General features: G+C 41.2%; 1 pseudogene; it reads right to left on the bottom strand.

Annotated features, from left to right (window-relative positions):
* Window positions 1-17,146: 17,146 nt before the first annotated feature.
* On the bottom strand, window positions 17,147-17,835 carry LOC134299562 (HAUS augmin-like complex subunit 8; annotated as a pseudogene).
* Between the last annotated feature and the right edge of the window lie 405 nt (window positions 17,836-18,240).

The following is an 18,240-nucleotide window of genomic DNA, read 5'->3' as shown; positions in this document are numbered from 1 at the left end:
AGCTCACCAAAATTTGGAACGTTTCCCTTATCCTCTGATTTTTGGCGAATTTTCATAGCTTTTATAATAAAGCTTTTTTTAATAATTGCAGAAATCTGTTCCTGGTTTGAAAGTCTTATTTCCTGTTAAATTGGGTTGTCTTTACTGTGAAAGTCATTGTTCTACTTCAGAAACTTTGTTTTTGTGGCTGAAACTTTGTTAAATTGGTGTGTGTGTGATATATATTGTGTGTGTGTATATATATATATATATATATATATATATATATATATATATATATAGTCCCTGCTTGTGTGTGTGTGTGTGTGTGTGTGTGTGTGTGTGTGTGTAGGTAAAGGTAAAGGTATCCCTTGACGTTAAGTTCAGTCATGTCTGACTCTGGGGGTTGGTGCTCATCTCCATTTCTAAGCCCAAGAGCCAGTGTTGTCCATAGACACCTCCAAGGTCATGTGGCCGGCATGACTACATGGAGTGCCATTACCTTCCCAGAAACACCCAGAAAATGGGAATTCCAGACAGGAAACAATCAGGGCCAGCTAATACCTCCCAACAAAGGATTCCCCCAGGTAGGAAGCAGCCAGGCTTTGAAGCTGCAAGGCTATTCAATGCTAATCAAGGTGACCAATTGCAACATTCACACTTGCCTCCCACAGACAAGAGTTCTTTCTCCCACCCTGGACCTTCCACAGATATATAAACCCCACTTGCCTAGCTTCGCACAGACGTCAAAACCTCTATGTCTGCCACAGATGTGGGTGAAACGTCAGGAGAGAATGCTTCTGGCACATGGCCATAGAGCCCGGAATACATACCACAACAGTGTGATCCCGGCCATGAAAGCTTTCGACAACACAACCACAGTATCCATTCAAGTTCATGTAGCGTGGTATGGACTGGAGACCTGTATTGGGGGGAGGGAGGGTGCGAATCTGGGCCCCTGGGAGCAGCCGAGGACGGGCCTGGCCCACACCCCCTCGCATCCCGGGCCTCTTCCTTCCTCTTCCTTTTGTTATTTAAACTATATATTGTGAAATTATGGTGTGTTTTTTTTTCATGCGTGTTCTGTGTTCAAGATAGGGAGACCAAAGAGGAAAAGCAAGGGAGGGACGGAGGCCCCAACACTTCCGGCTCCCATGCGAACTCCCCCCTTGTGTGCCTTGGAGGGTGGAGCATGCGCACTGGCTCTCCCTTTCTCTATGGCTCTTTTCAGGTCGCTTGGGAACCCAAAGTGCCTCCTCCCTTTGCCTTTGTGTCCAAGAAGGAGAGAAGGACGTTGCAAGGTTTGCATTGAGGGTGTTTCTCTGGTGGGTTTGGCTTGGAAGGGGGCTCATTAAGGCCCAATTAATTAATGCACTGAGCTGAGGCGAGGCAGCGGCGGCGGCCATTTCCCCCCTCCGTCTTCCTCCTCCTCCTCGGCCTCCTTCCCCCTCGCCCCCTCCCATTGGCTGAGCCTCCCATTGGCTGAGGGGCAAAAGGAAAGGAGTTTGGGTGCTTTGCAAAAGCTCTTTTTTCTTAACGAAAAAAACGAAGAAATTAGAAAAAATGGCCTCTCGCGATTCGAAACCACGATATCCAGACGTGTGGACAACCAAGGTTCGATATTGCTTCAAAACAATCGAAAATAACGAATCAATAACGGTAAACGGGGAAAACGAATTATTTGAGCAAGCCTAATTGCTAGCATAACAATGCAGTCAACATTCAAGTCCTCCAGAGATCCCAGGAGATGAAATTATAATCAGAACATAGCCACCAAAGATCCTCAGCAATTTTCTACTATCCCTATCATCTTAGTTTATACAAAGACTCAGGAAGCAATGAAAAGGAAGCTTTAGGAAGATTCTTCTTGATGGGGTTTCGTGGGCCTCAAATTTCATTCCCCTGCACATTTTTGAATATTTTTTTCCATCCCTACACAAGTTCTAGATCCTTTCAAAATGTAGAGCAGTAAAAATTATGAATAATTTTCAAGGAGAAGTGGTGTGCCTAAACCTGGCTTCAAGGGTGGATGTAAATTAGCCTTAACTTGGACCTAACTTGTTTAGAATTTTCTCTAGTCTATACGTGCTCTGCATTATAGACAATTCCTCCAGCGTTCATTTATGATATGATAACGCTATGTAACAAAATAATAAACCCTTTTCATGTTTTTATGACAGAACCAATGAGGAAATTTGATTTACAATCAAGAAGCAAAAATCATGTTACATAGTGTAATCTACCATTACATTTTCCTCTTCAAATCCATGAATAATGTATCTGTTGCAAAACTTTATTGCCCCAGATGTCCTGATGGGTTTGCTATCCCAATGGGAGAACTTCTGCATTTACCAATATGTAGCTAGCTATTATTTCCCACACTCCTACCTGAAATTAGTGTTGTCTGGTAAATAAATGAGTGAGGAATTTCATATTTAGGATTGTGGTTTCCTTGATTGGGTCTATCCACCTATAATGTAGTTTTCCTCTTTTTCTACTGCCTTCTGCTTTATCAGACATCATTGTCTTCCAAAGTATGACAGTCAGCTTAGTCATCTTGATTTTTAGGTAGGGTTCAGGCCTAATTTGCTCCATGATTTTTATTGGTTGTGTTTTTCTAAAGTCCATGGGATCTATAGAGCTCCCCATCAGCTCCAAATTTCAAATTTATTTATTTATTTACTGTATATATACCACGCCCTTCTCACCTCTGAAGGGGGACTCAGGCGACTTACAAGCTATGGCAATAATTCAATGGCAGATTCAGATAATAACAAACAATATCAATAAAACACAATATTATAAAACTGTAAAAAAACCACATTATATCAATTAAAATAGGCTTTCAAATGATTAAAACACATTAAAACATATCAAGCATATCAAATTTACATTGCATTGAGACATGATTACAGTTCTTATAGTCCAGTGACTTAAATGGCCAAAACACGGATAAATAGTAGCTCAATAGCCTCAAATCGTTGTCACACACAGCCCACCCCCACCTAAAATTAATCCAATCCACCCCACACCCAATTGTGCTTAAAGAATGCCCAGTGGTCTGATGAAAGTTTCCCAAAAAGGCATCCAGCTGGTCCAGTCTATTTAGTCCTGACCAGTCCGTTTGGTCTGAGCGGGTCAAGAGGGTGGCTTGCTAATAAAAGTTCAAACACTGAGCAATGTGTTGTCGAAGGCTTTCATGGCCGGGATCACAGGGTTGTTGTATGTTTTCCGGGCTGTATGGCCGTGTTCTAGAAGTATTCTCTCCTGACGTTTCGCCCACATCTATGGCAGGCATCCTCAGAGGTTATGAGGTATAACCTCATAACATTGAGCAATGGTAAGCCACAGCGTCTCCTCCAAGGGTGGCAATGGTGGTAGAACAAGCCAGTGGTGGAACACAGCAGCCACGGGGATGATGGTGGAGGAGAACCCAAGACTGCCTGTCTGGTTTGAATACTGCAGCAGTGACACCAGAGGGGGCAACAATGGAATAGGCTCAACATTAGAAGCAGCCCAATGTGGCTACTTACTAGAGGCTACTCTCTCAGCTGTTTTTACCAGTCTGAGCTGCAAGGTTTTAAAGTGGCCAGCACTGTGGAGGAGAGTTGTAGAAGCTTCTCTCTCAGCTCAAATGAGTTTATTCTAAGAAAGGATTTTTTAGTTGGTTGAAATGAGGTGTGGGAAGCTGGATTCCTGCATCTATAATGCTGTCTGGAGTTGAGATTTAGATTCCAAAAAAGAAAATGGGTTCCCTGGAACTACAAAGACAAGTATCCACTATTACAGTAGTACAGAAATCATTAAATCTAAATTTAGTTCAATAGATCAATATGAAAACAGATACAAAAGGTGTTGCTAAACAATCAAAAAAAGGACTGTTACATTCACAGTAAAAACAATATATTTCTCTTGAAGGATGAATTTACTCCTCTTCTCATAAACAATAAATGTTCTTTAGTTATTTAATTGTTCCACATACACAAATTGAGTCCTCTTCTTATATATAATGATTGTTCTTGTTTCTTTATTATGGATAGTAGACTCCAAAACCACAACTGGTTTCAATTCAAAAGAGTCTTCATCAGGTGGATTGTAGTCCTTTTGTTTCAGTTTTTTTAAAGTTTTTTTTAATGTGGATCCTATAGGGAACATATATAGTGGCTACCAGTTATTTACAATACATATAGTTACATGAGACATACACAATACACAACAAAGATAATGTAAAAGTCATACTCACAGAAAGATCTAAGTTTTAAACACACATACTCTGCAAATAGTTTGATTTCAATGCAAGTATAAAGCTGAGTAATTTCACTTTTAAATGGCAAGCACAATGGTCAGGTGGTTGTAAAGTAATGTAGTTGCTGTTACTCCAGAGTCACATTTAAAGGAAGACTATCAATCTTTACAAGAAACAGTCATAAGAGTTGGTATTGTTCAACCCCTTCGGATGTTCTGTTTGGAGTGTGAAAATCCAAAAAGATTCACGCTGTAGGAGCATCGTCTGGAAATCTATGCCTTTGGAGGGTGTGACAACTTCTAGAACCTGGACCCGGAATGATTCAGGATTGTGTTTTAGATCTTCAAAATGTTTATAAAAATTGAAACAGTAGAACGTTTCCTGATCTTACTTTTGTGTTCTATAATACGGACTTTAGCTTCCTCCTTGTTTGGCCTATATACATTAGGGAGCAGGGACATGTGATGGCATATATTACCCCCTCAGTGGAGCAAGTAGCGAAATGGTTTATTTTATATTGAAATTTAATTTGATGTAAATTTAAGTAAATTCATCCTTCAAGAGAAAAATATTGTTTTTACTGTGAATGTAATAGTCCTTTGTTTGATTGTTTAGCAACTCCTTTTGTATCTGTTTTCATATTGATGTATTGAACTAAATGTAAGTTTAATGATTTCAATATTTAGATTCCAACATCATGAGGAACACCATATATTCCCTCCCACTGGTTTAAAATATAACAGTATGTCTTCACAGAATTATGGGTGCAATTGTCCGCCATTCAGTATATGCAATGGGAAAAGATTTAGGTTAGAAAATGAGTTTCATTGTACCCCTGCCACCCCTTTAATGTGGAAACTCCATAGTGGAACATGGTGTGTATAGTCTGCAAAACATCCGGTGATTGCAATCTTCATTTCAGTTCAAGAACTATGTTATATCAGCACTCAATTTAAAAAGTTGTGTTGCTAAGTAACCAAGCTCTGAGGTCAGACCAAATTTAATACTATACCACAAGAAATGCTACAATTACCTATGAGGAACAAACAAACAAAACCATTCCACAGGTAAAAGGTGGATAAACAATATTATCTTCATAGATCACAGAGGCAACTTTCCAATAATGGAACAGACATTTATTAATTATTCACCTCCCTTTTTGAGTAAATGCATATATTAATAAAATAGATGTCTCTTTCTGAGAAACAAACAATGCACAAAAGCCACGCTAATTGTTTAAAAAGAAACAGCATGGTTTGATATTTTTCTTTTAATTCACTAATATAAAAACATTCCACAAACATCAGGAAAATTAATGTGCTCCTAACTTGCAGTCTCATCAATCAGGATGGGTCTTTACTGATTAATCAAAGAAGCAGTTCAGATGCTGTTGGATTGCTCCTTCCATTGTCAGTGCTGGCTAGGGCAGATAGGAACTGCAGTCTGACAACTTCTGAACAAGCCAAGAACAAGCCAAGAACAAGCCATGAGAGTCAAGACAAAGATCCACCCAGAGGAAAGGTGTTCTTGCCATACATCAAGGGAACCACTGACCGCATAGGCAAACTGATGAAGAAGCACAACCTACAAACTATCTACTAGGCTTGTCCGATCGATGGAAAAAAATGTTTCAATTCTCGTTTCTAAAGTAGGGGGTGCCGGCGCTTCGATATAGAAAGTATTTCCGAATTTTTCACCCAAAAATTTTGGATATTTGCGAAAATTCGTAATGGTTCTTAATGTTTCTAAAATGGCGGACGTGCATGCGCAATCGCCAAAAAAAAAGGAAACCGGGGGGGACTTTTACAGGGCTCTCCCACCCTCATTTCTTGAGCTATCCTCATCAAATTTGGTACAGTGGGAGATCACATTCAACACTCTTTGCTCAACAAATTGCAGAAAGTTTCCTGTCTCCTTTGATTTTTGGTGAATTTTCATAACTTTTTATAATACACTATTTTTCAATATTTGAAGAAACCTGTTCCTGGTTTGAAAGTCTTATTTCCTGTTCAATTGGGTTCTTATTACTGTGAAAGTCCCTCTTCTACTTGTGTAGACTTTGGATTAGAAACGCAGCACACGCCAAGCAATGCCTTGACAGGAGTGCCACTGTCCTTTGAAAACTATAAATTGCCTTTGAACTTTTTGATCTATGGTGCCACTGGCTGACCTTGTGATTGCCAAAATGAAACTCTGGCCGAGGACTTTGGATTAGAAACGCAGCACACACCAAGCAATGCCTTGACAGGATTGGCAATGTCCTTTGGAAACTATAAATTTCCTTGGACCCTCTATTGAATCAAATCAATGTCTGACCTTGTCATTGCAAAAATAAAACTCAGCCCAAGGCTTGGGATTAGAAATGGAGCGTGAGGAAAGCAATGCCTTGGCTGGAGTGCCCACGTTCTTTGGAAACTATAAATTGCTGTGGACCCTCTATTGAATCAAATCAATGTCTGACTTTGTGATTGCAGAAATAAAACTCAGCCCAAGGCTTGGGAATAGAAACGGAGCGTGAGGGAAGCAATGCTTTGACAGGAGTGCCACTGTCCTTTGAAAACTATAAATTGCCTTTGAACTTTTTGATCTATGGTGCCACTGGCTGACCTTGTGATTACCAAAATGAAACTGGCGGAGGACTTTGGATTAGAAACGCAGCACACGCCAAGCAATGCCTTGACAGGATTGGCAATGTCCTTTGGAAACTATTTCTTCCAATGTACCCTTTTAGGTTTGAAAACAATGTGTGTCTTTGTGATTGATGCAATAACACTCAGCCCGGGGGCTTGGGATTACAAACGGAGCGTGAGGGAAGCAATGCCCTCGCAGGAACGCACACGTCCTTTGGAAACTCTAACTTCCAATGTCCCCCCCTTTTAGGATTGCTAAGAAGGGCTGATCTAGTGATTGCTAAATTCAAAAAAAAGGCAGAGGTCTTTAGAAATGGAGCGTCAGGAAAGCAATGCCTTGGCGCCCACGTCCTTTTAAAAATAAAAATTGCCTAAAGCCACAGCAAGGACTCTGCCACAAGCCCCAAGCCAATTTCCCAAAAAAAAACCCACAATATCCAGTCAGCAACAACAGCCAGCCCTTAACAGACCCAACCCCCAGAACACTTAGCCCTCTCTCCCCTCAATGCAGGCGGCTTGATTCCCAGCGCAGTGCGAACCACCCTCTCTGCTCGGTAACCCAGCCCCGAATAGCTTGCCTGGGTTGGGGAGGGGTTTTTTATAGAGATCTTACATGTGGACGCGGAGGACGCTAGCCCCCACCTTTTCCAGCCATCATGGAAGTCTCTGATTGGCCAGGGAGCGGCAGCCATTTTAGGCTGCGCTAGGCTCCCATTCAAGTTAGGTTGCAGAAACAAAAAAAAAATTAAAAAAAAATTAAAAAAATATATAAAAAAATTTTTGGAGGAAAAAAATTAACGAAACATTAAGACACAATTAGAGAATGGGCCAACGATGGTTCGAATTACATTGCCAGTTGCGCCCAGGGACAACGTTTCAATACTCGGTTCAAAAAGCGAGAACATTCCGAAACAATTCCAAAATAAGAATCATAACGAATTTTTGGACAACCCTACTATCTACCCTCCCACAAAGAAAATCCAACAAATGCTACGGTCAGCGAAGGACAAGAGGGATCCTCTCTCCTCTGCAGGAGTCTACCGGATACCATGCAGCTGTGGACAAGTATACATAGGGACCACCAAACACAGCACCCAAACAAGAGTCAAAGAACATGAAAAGCACTGCAGACTAATTCAAACCAGAGAAATCAGCCATAGCAGAGTACTTGATGAACCAGCCTGGACACAGGATATTATTTGAGAACACAGAAATGCTTGACCATTCCAACAACTATCATGTCAGACTACACAGAGAAGCCATTGAAATCCACAAGGATGTGGACAACTTCAACAGAAAGGAAGAAACCATGAAAATGAACAAAATCTGGCTACCAGTATTAAAAAAAACTCTAAAATCAAAACAGTAGATGGGAACCAACACTCTGAGGGCAGAGGACTGCTAATGACTGAACAAAGGACGCCCCCAAGCAAGAGACAAAAACCTTTTCAATGCTAATTATGGTGATTAACTGAAACATTAATGCTGGCTTCCCAGTGACAAAGGACTCTTGCCACACCCTGGACTCTACACAGATATATATTCTTTCCTTTCCTTACTTAGTTTATCCATACCTCACAACCTCTGAGGATGCCTGCCATAGATGTAGGTGAAACATCAGGAGAGAATACTTCTGGAACATGGCCACACAGCCCAAAAGACATACAACAACCCCAACTTCTGTAAAAGTAGAGGTTTACCACATCTCCTTTAGCTAATTTTCCAAACAATTAAATAAGTCTGCCTAACGCAAACTTGTTAAAGAAAGAGTTCATTTCTATTGGGCTGGGTGGCAATTTTAAATGCTTCTCCTAGCCTTTAAGCACTTATTATATACAGAATGTTCTTGTGACATCCTGAACACACTGGTACATCCTACTTCAAAGTAAATAGTCTAAAAATAGCTACCTACCAGCTGCCAGCAGACCAGAGACAATAAAATAAGTTACAACCTTTTCCTTTAAATATGCCAGTTCTTCACTGTTGCTCTTTTCCCAAGAATATAAGGAAAACTAATTTCTGAAGATAACTTATATTATTATTAAAAATCAAGCGTTTGTCTTTTTTCCAGTCACAAAGTTGTAGCATGAAACATTTCTTTTCCTTCACAGTCTCCCCTACAATCCCCTGATATTTGTTATATTCTCTTCTACCTTCCAAGTATTTCCTTTTACCTGTCTATCACCCCATGGACTACAGATCCAAGTACTATTTTTTTCCCTTTTTCTTTACTCTCCCTCCGTATTATAGAACATAAAAGTAAGACAAAAGAAACTCCTGTGTTTGATCCTTTCATGGCAGAAAGAGAAGAGGGAGTTTTAATGGCTTTAATAAAGCCTTCAATTGATGAACCAAAGTTAAGTTATCCTTTCCACCAAATTATAATTTATTTTGCTAAAAGCATGCGCTTTGCACAGATAATTTCTTCCTCCATTACAGTTTGGCAGATGTTTTCTAAGGCTTCATTCATACTACCTTTTGCTTAAATAAGTATAGCAAAGTTGTTGGAACTCTGAATACAGCATTTAGATCAAGAACTCATGAGCTGAAAGTGGTGAGAAAAATGCAATTTTATACAAAGGTTACTTTTTGTAGCAGTCATAAATCAGCAGTGGTAATGGGGAAAGAAGCACATACAAAAACACAACAATTACAAGACACAGTTAGGATTATGATAACTAGAGATATGTGAAACTTAGTAGGATCAAAAATTCAAGATCTTTTGTTTTAAAATTCACAATGTTATTTGTCTTGGAAAAAAACCCAAGTTCCTGCACATACCTTTGTAGACAGAGGAAATTCAAGGACAGCTGAAAGCTGGCGAAATGCTGCCTTTGAAATTCACCAATTGAGATGACTGCCCTGTCCTAGGATATTCTTCCCCTATTTTTCTAGCTTAATCCTCATAACAGACATGAAGATTTAGCCCACAATATGGTATGACTGATCAGATCAGCTGAGGTGGGGATGAAATGGGTCCAATCTTTATCACTATTGTCACATATTGGCAGAAAAGTCAAACCTCTTTACCAAGGGCAAATTTATGAAAACGTGCTCCCTATGTTGATTAACAATGAGGAAGAGCCGAGAATGCCATGTCCACGTGGATAATGTAGGGCCCTTCCACACAGCCCTATGTCCCATAATATCAAGGCAGAAAATCCCACATTATCTGAGTGTGGACTCAGATATCCCAGTTCAAAGCAGATATTATGGGATTTTTTGCCTTGATATTCTGGGATATAGGGTCGTGTGAAAGGGCCTCCAGACAACCGTATTCTGTGGATGTGAATGCTTTGATGGTATCTATGTGAGAGAAGAAGGGAGTAAGGAAGGTGCTGGCCCATGTTCACTTCTGGCCATGTGGCTCCTGGGAAGTTAAGACTGCAGTTCAGCTCTCTCCCTTATTTAAAGAAAAGCTGGTTTGTTTGGCCCATGAGACAAACACCTGACTTATCAAACTAGTTGAGTATAAATAGAAAGGAAGATTTATTAAGGAAGTCATAATGTACTCATGCTCCAACATAAAAAAGACTTCAAAAACATTTCTTTTCATATAGGCCCATGCTGGGTGTGTGTGTGTGAATTTAAAGGCCTAAAAGGTCTGAGATTCTAAAAGGGTATTGGATTCCTGAAGGTTTTGGTCTTCACCTAAACAAGCAAAGTACTCTTCCCATCCTTATTCCATTCCAAGACTCATTTTTTCCATTCTTTTTTCTTCTTTCCAAAACCTAGCTGTTTTACTGCTCCGCAAACACAGCTCTTCTGAAATTTGTCCCTCTTCCTCTCCCCACTGCCTTACCAGAAAAACAAAAACAGATTAGCCTGCCTAAGATCAGAGCAACGTAATACATTTCTTCCTACTGTAATGTTTTTCTTGTGTGACAGCAGGTGTCAAAGGTCAGACGCCAACTGAGAGCAAAATATAGTTTATTTAAGTAACAACTCAAAAACAGCTCAGTAAATTGTCAGAGGCTTAAAACACTTAATCTTCAGTGTTATTAAGCAGTCAAAACAGAAAAAATGGCAAAAACATGAACTGGCATATAATCCGGATTAACCAGAGATATAATCCGGATTTAACATAAAGTACTTGAACTCAGCCCAAAGGCACAAAACAGGCTTAAAATGGCAAAACAAACAAAGGTAAATCGCTATGAAGCCCCAAAAAATTCCTCAAAACCCAGGAGTACAGCAGTGATTCCAAACTGAAGCAAAAACCCCAACCGGGCTAAAAGCTCTTCACCGTAAGCGGCACAAACAAACGAAACTGGAAAACGCTGAGGAATTAACAGCAAGCCGCTGCAGAGTCGACAACCAGGCAAGGAGCTAAAGGAGCGTAGTGTTGTAGCAAAGTCAAGCCGGTCCGAAGTCGGGATAAGGAAACAGCATCAGGGTCGGGAACGAAGCCAGCAGTCAGCCACGGAGATGAGAACGATGCCAAGCTGAGCGAAGAGATAAGCCAAGTCGAGATTCAGTCCAAAGTCCAAAGGATGAAGTAGTCACAAGAAGGTCAACGTCATGGGATGGCACAAAAAGCCAAGACAACAAAGGCGAACAGCAGCTAATGCAAAATAGTAATAACAGTGCAGTCCAGGAAAATCCACACAATTCCAGCCCTCCATTGAAGAATAACTTGTTACATCTGTTGCAAAGTCCCAAGCCAGTCTTCAGAATCACATACAGGAAACCCAATGGTGTCCAGCAACACCTTGCCACACGCAAAGAATAGTGGCCAAAAATTCCCAATTTATTTAGATTTCCTTGGGCGTCCAAACTTCCAACGCCCTAGGGTCAGGTGTCCCAAGTTCCTCATCAGAATCTGAGCTCCAAACAGCCAACGCCCAAGGATCAGGAGTCCCAAACTCCTCATCAGAATCAACATCATCCTGCCCACACCCAACTCTGTCCACACCTGTGGAACTACCCTCATTCCTCCAGGCAGACCATGTGGGATCTGCTTCTGAAGATACCCAAGCCTCTCCAGTATCCACAGCATCCATGGACCCAGATTCCTCCCCAAGATCCTCTGGAGCCCGTGCCCAATCTATGCCAACTTCCTCTGTCACCACCGGTTCCTCAGCATCTATTTCTACCTCAAGATCCCCTCCCAAGTCCCCACATGAATCCTCCTCAGAAGACTCCCCATCAATCTTCCTGATTCTCTTCCTGTGCAAATCTTCCAGCGAGCCCTCCTCGCGAGGGTTCTTCCTTCCTCTCCTGATCTCTCCATTACCACTCACAGCCTCAGAAGACCCATTCACAACAGCAGGTCTTCCTATTCTTTTGAATATGATAAAGATAGACATACCCATCCTAATAACTAATAATTTAATATCATTAAATATATATTTCTGACGTCAGGAAACATGGGTTAATTTAGGAATCTAAAAAATTAGGTGAAAGTACAGAAAAATATAGTAAATTAACAATGCCACAAGTTAATCAACAAGTTAGTTCTAAGCTCTGCTTTCTCTCAACCTGAACTACCTCCAGAGTTATCATGAATACAAAGTAGAGAAGAGGAGAACCATTCAGATCACTTTGAGCTCAATAGTGTTTCATTTCAGGTGAGGGTGACAGTTTGTAAATAATATCCAAACTCATGTCTGCATTTTGCCTAAAGGTATCTCCAAGGTGAATTGAAAAATCCCAACTCAGATAAAACTTAGAAAAGGAGAATGCTGAAAATTAAATGTACTGAATCTAATAGTAGTTCTTTCTAGAGAATACTCACTGATATCAATGGGATTTATGTCAGTAATTAATTATTTACAAGTCTTGTTTATTTCAATGGGTCCAGTCTCTGCAAGACTAACACTGGATTCACCCCCTGCTACACAGCATTGTCATGAGATTTAATTGCCAATGCAAACAGCCAAATTTATCAGCCAAAGCAGATAACTCAGACAAGGGAAAAGTTCAAAAGGGAAAATGCTTAGTAACAAATAGGAGGTGGAGAAGGGTCAGAGCAGGAGGCAGAATCAGAGGAAAAGGAGGCACAGCTGATAACAGCTGGAGCCAGAAGGGAACAAAGAAAGAGATAGAGATGAGGCACAAATCAGAGAAAATAGAATCATAGAATCATAGAATCATAGAATAGTAGAGTTGGAAGAGACCTCATGGGCCATCCAGTCCAATCCCCTGCCAAGAAGCAGGAAATCGCATTCAAAGCACCCCCGACAGATGGCCATCCAGCCTCTGCTTAAAAGCCTCCAAGGAAGGAGCCTCCACCACAGCCCGGGGGAGAGAGTTCCACTGTCGAACAGCCCTCACAGTGAGGAAGTTCTTCCTGATGTTCAGGTGGAATCTCCTTTCCTGTAGTTTGAAGCCATTGTTCCGTGTCCTAGTCTGCAGGGCAGCAGAAAACAAGCTTGCTCCCTCCTCCCTATGACTTCCCTTCACGTATTTGTACATGGCTATCATGTCTCCTCTCAGCCTTCTCTTTTGCAGGCTAAACATGCCTAGTTCTTTAAGCCGCTCCTCATAGGGCTTGTTCTCCAGACCTTTGATCATTTTAGTTGCCCTCCTCTGGACGCTTTCCAGCTTGTCAACATCTCCCTTCAACTGTGGTGTCCAGAATTGGACGCAGTATTCCAGGTGTGGTCTGACCAAGGCAGAATAGAGGGGGAGCATGACTTCCCTGGATCTAGACGCTATACCCCTATTGATGCAGGCCAGAATCCCGTTGGCTTTTTTAGCTGCTGCATCACATTGTTGGCTCATGTTTAACTTGTTGTCCACGAGGACTCCAAGGTCTTTTTCGCACACACTGCTGTCAAGCCAGGCATCCCCCATTCTGTATCTTTGATTTCCATTTTTTCTGCCGAAGTGAAGTATCTGCACATGTGCAGGTTTGAAGTGTTAACTATAACTGAGCTGCATCTCACTTCTGAGTGGCACTTTCTTCTGTTCACCCATCAGGGTGATTTGATCAAATAAACCTGTTGAACAATCTCATTGCCTCTAGTGTTTGATTTGATAAAAGGACCCTGGAGCTTTAGGCTACTTGGTAATAGTGGGACATGGCAGCGTGCCCCAACAAATGGCCCTTGTGGTCTCTTCCAATTCTATGATTCTATGATATTGACTTGGTAGCAACTAGCTAGATTGTAAGTATATTTTTCCATCCCAGTGGAAATTAAACCTATGGCTTTCGATATGTAAAGTATGTGCTTTTCCACTGATGTCATGAACCTCCTTTACCAAATGTGACATTGTTACAGGCCATGCATATTCACAAATGATCTGCACTCTTTTGAAAATGCATATTGTGAAACAATGACTTATAATCCAAAACTTGGAGAAATATAACTAACCCCCTCCCCAATAAATGGGCAAGCAGATGTCATTTACTTTGGAACTAGGACAATTTTTGCATCCTTCTGCCAGGGGAAGAAAAAAACAATTACCTACAGCCAGTCAAGCAGCTATAATTCTTAATTACATTGCAGACTTTTCGAAACATTGTTCTGCTTAGGACTATTAGAACTCACTTAGTTGTAGTTTCAGCTTTAATTTCTCTCACAAATTTAGTTTGCATCCATTAATTTCAACCCTCATGAAAGGAATGCAGCCATTAGCACTGCTTAGATCCTGATTCAATTTACTACTAAATTTAGAATTTAGTACCATGAGACTAATATAAGCTATGACAGAATCCCCTACTGAGACCATGTAAATTACTAGTCCAAAAACAATTCTGCAGCAGCTTTTACTGGGAAATTGCCACTTCCTTATTCCAGATATATAAGATGAACTACCTTCAAATAAATTAATTTTCAATATAAAAATTGGTTCCATCAAACTTTTCTCTGACTACAAAATGGAAACAAAAATCCACGGAAGGGCTATACAAATAGAGAGAAAGAAGGAGAGAGAGAGAGTGCACAACAGCCAGTAGAGAAGGCTTTTTGTTATTCTCAATTTACAAATGAATTAGGTAATTTCCCATGTATCCCTGTTCCCCAGACAGCTTCTCTACATTTCTTAATGTGCAACCTTGGATTTTCTTAGTTTTAAGTTAAAGTTACAAGTTACAAATGCAATACAAAGATGAACTATCAAAAGAAGCAATCAAAATGCACCATTGCAATTAAAAGAAAGATGTGTATCACCTGTTGAAGGTTATGGGGGAAAGGAGACAATAAAATATCAATATTAGGCAAATTCATTTTTCCAACTGTGACCGCAATAAGCAGGGAGAAAAAAAAACAAGGCTGCTGCATCTGTCTAAAATATAAATAGGATGGAACCGTTCAAACAGAATTGAATCTATCTCACATATGTATCTTGCTCTGAGTCATTTTAGTCTAGTTTTGTCAAAGATGCTGTGTCAGTTTCTTTGACAAAAGCTCAGTCCCAAACATCTTGGGAGCAGTAATTCAGAAACAGCTGTTTCTTGTCTGGCAGCAACCAAAAGAAAACTGATGATTTTATATTGGATATGTCTAAATTAAGATCCTGAATTATATTTAGAAGAGCCTGTTTTAGTTTCCGGGTGAATATGGACCCTAGGGATGTGCAATCCATTAAAAATGGTTCTAAATCATTGCAAAACTGGGGGGCACTGGCACTTTGCTTCTTAAGTGTTTCTAAAGCATACTTAGTGAAAATTTCAATGCTATAACAAGACTAATGAAATTTCGTTACTATTTTGTGACATTAATTGCACATGTGCATAATTAAATTACTATAATTGGGGAAATTTCAGGGGCTCTTATCTCCCTCATTTATAAAGCTATTTGGGTGAAATTTGCTACAGTAATAGAAAACACTGTTAGCCCACTAAATTTCAGAATGTTTCACTTGTTTTTGACAAATTTTGAAATTTTGTATGAACAACATTTTAACAATAAAGAAAATCTGTTCCTAGTTTCAAAGTACTATTTCCTATTTAATTGTGTAGTCCTTACTTTGAAAGTAGCTGTTCTACTCCAGAAACTTTTGTGGCAGAAACTTCACTAAATTGGTGGAGACTCAACAAAGCAAAATGTGCTGTTATATATATGATCATGTCCCTTGCACAAATACTAAGTTTTTGCAGTGTAATAAACTTTCACCATATTTTTATGATGAAAATTAGGAACTGCCATTTATAACTGAAGAACAAAAACCATACTCCAGACAACATCAGGGGTCATCAAGGCTGACCCCCTTCTTCCAGGCAGAAAGGCACCATCCAAACTCTCCTGACATCCAGTTAAGATGCTTCCCCTATTGAGTTGGAGGGGACCCCATTTAGGTTATTATTTTTTCCAGCCCTGCACAGAGATTGGCTTACTTATTATAGAGAGATGGATCAGTCAGTCCTCCTCTTTGCAGATTCTGGTGGCTGTTAGGGAGGGAGAGACCTTTCTCTCTGCTATCCTAATTGGTACTTTCTGATACTGATGCAGTCTGGGAAATGTAGTTTAGGGCAGGCATATGGTTTCTCGCTTCCCAAACTACATTTGTCCATGCACATAATTATATGATTATAATTGGAGAAAATTCAGGGGCGTCTATCTCCCTCATTTTTAAAGCTATTTGGGTGAAACTTGCTACAATGGTAGAATGCATTTACCAATGTCAGTCCATCAAATTTTAGAACATTTCATTTATCCAAGGATTTTTAGCAAATTTTCAATATTTGAGAGAAGGACAGACCTCTCTGTTATCCCAATTAGTGCTTTCTGCTACTGAGGCAGTCTGGGAAATGTAGTTTAGGGCAAGGCCTTTTGAATTCTTTGGCATAAGGCTCCTCCCTTCCCAAGCTACATTTCCCAGAGTTCTGTGCTGTTCCCAAAATGCATTGCTCTCTTTTATGCCCGCTGCTGATGCCGAGACTGTATTAATTTCACAGAGGAATAGCAAGGCACTAAGGCAGCCTTTGGCTTTGCTTCCTTGCCTTGCACTATGAAACTGATTTAGGAGTCTTCTGAGATTTAGAAAATGAAACCAATAAACTATGGGGTAAGTTTTGATTCTAAAATATTTGGTGTGGGCCACGCAAACACTTCGAATATGGCTTCTGACTTTAAAAACTTCTGTTTTTCTTCTGATTTCTGAAACTTCTGATTCTTTTGCACAAGCTTAATGGACACTATCTCACTAGTCTCCGAACATGGGTTCTGCCATGAAAATTATGTCTGGCCTGAGATGGAGGTGTGTCTGCCTAGCTCATGTTCCTTGATAAGTGTTTGGGTGCTGCATTTGGGCCACTTCTTTGGGCCACCTTCCACAATTCCTGGGCCGCCTTCTGGACATTGGCGTTGGTTCTGCTGGGCTCCTGGGGGGCTTAGGCTAAGAGTTATTTCTTTTCCAAAAGGGCTGCTTCCAGATTGGCTAGGTACTGGCCCTTGTCCTCCGGCATGTAGGCCTCCTTCACGGGCAGCACATGGCGTCCAGGGCAGTGGCAAAAGCCTGGTATTTCTCCTGGAAACAGATGCCTTGCTCCTCGACGGGTCCCAGGGCTTCCAGCTGTGTGTCCAAGGCCTTGCCGAGCTGCCTCTGCTTCTCCTTCTCCGCCAACAAGCCTTTCTTGTGCAGGGATTCTCTCTGGAGCCGGTCCCTCTCCGCCAAGAGCATGGCCATCTTCCCTTCGCCTTCCTGCTCCAAACGGGCCAGGTTCTTCTCCATCTGAACAGCCGCAAAGGTCAAGAGCAACGACTGAGAATCCTGGATCTGAATCAAGGTGTTGACCAGGGCTTGCTTCATCTTGCTGGAGGTTTGCTTTGTCTTCTTGGAGTTTTGCTTCTCCTTGGCGGAGGTTTGTTTCTTATTGGCCTCTGAGGCTAGTGTTATACCTTTAATGGCTGACATTTCCAGAGCCAGAGGGACACTTTCGTGGCAATCCAGCAGTGTAGACTGCAACACTGCTGAAGCTTTGCCTTTTGGAACCTGCATAGTCAGCGTTTTGAAAGATTTCTCCTGGCCTTTGGGAGCCTGCAGGTTGCTCTCTGAGGTGGACTTTCCATCCACTTTCTTCTCATAATCCATGTACCGCAAGGGCACCTCCCCTTCCACTCTTTGGGCCTAGCGCTGGGCCCTTTCTCGGTGATGCTGTCCTTCCCACCGCCTGGAGCCTTTGCCGCCATTTTCTTCAAAAGCCTCAGCTGTCGACGCGCATGCGCTGGAAGATGGAACCAGAAGAAAAGAGGCCTCGGCTGTTGCCACAGCAACCAGGGGAAGGTGCATGATGGCCTCCCTTTGGCTCCTCCCCTGGCCCCGTCCCTTTTCCATTTTAACAGCTTAAAATGGCTGAGGATTGAGCCTTTAAAGTTTCCCATTGTAGCCAATGGGTCGAATCTCTGTGAATGAAAATGGAAACACCCTTTCCCATTCAAGTAAGTTACTGGTAAACGGAATGAGGATCCAGCCGGTAGGGGAACCCGAAACTGCATG

Source organism: Anolis carolinensis, chromosome 5 (assembly GCF_035594765.1).
Source record: "Anolis carolinensis isolate JA03-04 chromosome 5, rAnoCar3.1.pri, whole genome shotgun sequence".
Lineage (NCBI taxonomy): Eukaryota > Metazoa > Chordata > Lepidosauria > Squamata > Dactyloidae > Anolis > Anolis carolinensis.
This window is presented reverse-complemented; position numbering and strand designations above follow the sequence as displayed.